This window comes from Cydia fagiglandana, chromosome 8 (assembly GCF_963556715.1).
Source record: "Cydia fagiglandana chromosome 8, ilCydFagi1.1, whole genome shotgun sequence".
In the NCBI taxonomy this organism is placed as follows: domain Eukaryota; kingdom Metazoa; phylum Arthropoda; class Insecta; order Lepidoptera; family Tortricidae; genus Cydia; species Cydia fagiglandana.
The window spans coordinates 17,549,725-17,552,549 of NC_085939.1; positions in this window are offsets into that span (position 1 = coordinate 17,549,725).

Consider the following 2,825-nt stretch of genomic DNA (forward strand, 5'->3'; position numbering starts at 1 on the left):
GATCCTCCCCCATCCCCTCTCCAGGTGACCAAGCCAGCGGAGTCGTGTGGCTTTGATCTCGCCAATTATATTGGGCATCGCAACCAGCTCTTCTAGCTCTCTACTTTTCCTATATATTATATTGTATTTTTATTATATATTTATTTAAATTATGTTAAATAAAACGTAAATTATTCTGAAACATGGATGGATGGTAACGACACACTGACGGACATGATAAAAATAAAAAACATTTATTTCGGTCGATAAAATCCATAGTTGTTAGTAACAAACTTACAAATAGACTTAAATTACTTTGTTAGTACCTAATCTAAGATGTTGGGAGGGCCAGTGCCTGACTAATGCACTATCCCATCTCCCTGCCACTACGGCCAGGAGACTGTGGCGGCTGTCGCGCACCTTGCGCGCCTGTAGTTTTGATTATTATGACAGTAATCAAAACCACATCGAATAATAATTCAGTTATTTTATTTGTACAAGCGATTATAGCATGTATTTAAAAATGGCATAGCGGTATTGTCTTACGTCTTAATTTTATCGACATCAACTAAATTTCACTTGTCCTTGCACTTTTTCAATAATGTACCTAGATGGCGTGCATAATTAATTTCCATCGTTTTTTTCACGGAAACGTACGAACGTGTCTTGCAATTTCAGTTAATCTCGGTACAAAAGGTATTGACTGAAGTATCATGACAAATGCGAACGTTTCCGAGAAAATACGATGAAAAATCACTATGCATCTGTAATAATTTCTTTGATAGTCGCGTTGCTTTTTTCCATCAACAATATATTTGTAAGGTGCAATGCGATTTATGAAAAACATATTGTTAAATCAAGAACCCCCTCATCGCTCACAGGGCTGTGATATTTAAAGATTCAATGGCTCCTTAGGCGAAAGCTCGCCCCAGTTAGCGATGTTCATGATATAGCCGAGGACAAATGGTCTGATATTTTTACCCCGACCTTTGCCACTGTATATTTTACGCTACATTAAAGAGCTTTACGACAAGAAAATGTTTAATGTTGAGTAAAATTGAATTCAATTGAATTTGAGAAGCTGGTTCAATTGTCTTTACAGAGTTTCTCATTGTCAGTTAAAATTTATTATTATTAGTAATTTGGAGTAAGAATGAAAAGTACGAGTAAAAACGTGACGAAAAGTCAATTAATCAAATAACATTTTTAACAAAGGTAAAAAGAAACCAGTTCTGATCAAAAGAAATGAAATAATTATGATGCCAGCCAAACTATACTTGAGAGGTAGTTCCATCAGTTTTTGGAAACGACTCGCTGTGCATAAAGCAAACCTATTTGTTTAAGTCACCCTGTACTATAATCAGCACATTACGTAACTACTTAAATTTAAAGGGCAGAGCTAATTCGTCATGTATGTTTAGATTGTCACCGAATTTGTAATATTTTGGTAATATTATGTAGAAAAAGGTGAGAAAAATATTTACTCAATACACATCGTCTGATGCGGGCATCGAACGTGTCACATAAATCGTGATAAAGCATTCCATATCAAATCATAATATTTACAGTTTATTCCAGATATTTCACAAACGCATTTTCGTTTATTTACATTTTTATTGAAAAGTAGAATTTTGTCTTATAAAGTTGTCAAATATTGGCCCCGTGCCAGTTATTGGCAATGCAATCTCTTAGCAGTAAAATCTGTATCTTTCTTGGCACCAATAACTGGTTTTTGAACGCCAACAAACATAACTGATTTTTCCTGAACAAGTTAGAAAATAAAACAAACTACGATATATAATAAAAGACATATTAAAGTATATTATACAATATTATACTAGTAGTACACTAAGGTAATTAATTAATTAAAAGTAATTATACAGTAAGGTGGCCTGATTTGAACTTTAAGATACGTAAGAAATTTGACTTTGACAAAAAAGTCACTTTTGACTTTGACTTATCCGATCCATTATCGTATCTAGAGCTAATATTTGTAGTTCGAATCAGGCCATTAGGTTTGTAAGTGGCGGGATCGATGGGGCGTCCCAGTCAGTGAAAAACAGTACCTAGTAGTTGACGATAAGTATTTTATTTTTAATTTAGCGAATTTAAGATGGTATAAGTGCATAAAAAAAGCCAACATAGTTCATGTACACTCGCCATCAGATATATCGGAGCGGCTAAGGCGCTCACAAATATCTGAACACGCCTCTATTGTCAAGGCATTAGAGTGCGCGTTCAGATATTGTGAACACCTTGGCCGCTCCGATATATCTGATGGCGACTGTACATAAAAGTGTGGACTAACAAAAAGTTATGCACGAACAAACACCCTCAACAAGCTAAATCACGGGTTTCAAGTTTCAATATGTTAATAATTAGTTTCCAAGGCATCTCTAAAAAGAAATATTTAATATACCTACCCGTTAATTTATAAGAAATAACACGTTGTTTGCTTTAATTTTAAATAATATCGTAATTACGGCCACGCGAACAGATCAATAAAACCGGCCAAGTGCGAGTCAGACTCGCGCACGAAGGATTCCGTACCACTACGCAAAAAACGGCAAAAAATAACGTTTGTTCTATGGGAGCCCCACTTAAATATTTATTACATTCTGTTTTTAATATTTGTTGTTATAGCGGCAACAGATATACATCATCTGTGAAAATTTCAACTGTAGCTATATCATGGTCCATGAGATACAGCTTGCTGACAGACAGATGGACGGACAGACGGACAGCAGAGTCTTAGTAATAGGGTCCTGTTTTTACCCTTTTAGGTACGGAACCCTAAAAACACGTTGTTTGCTTTAATTTTAAATAATTCACAATAATATCGTGAA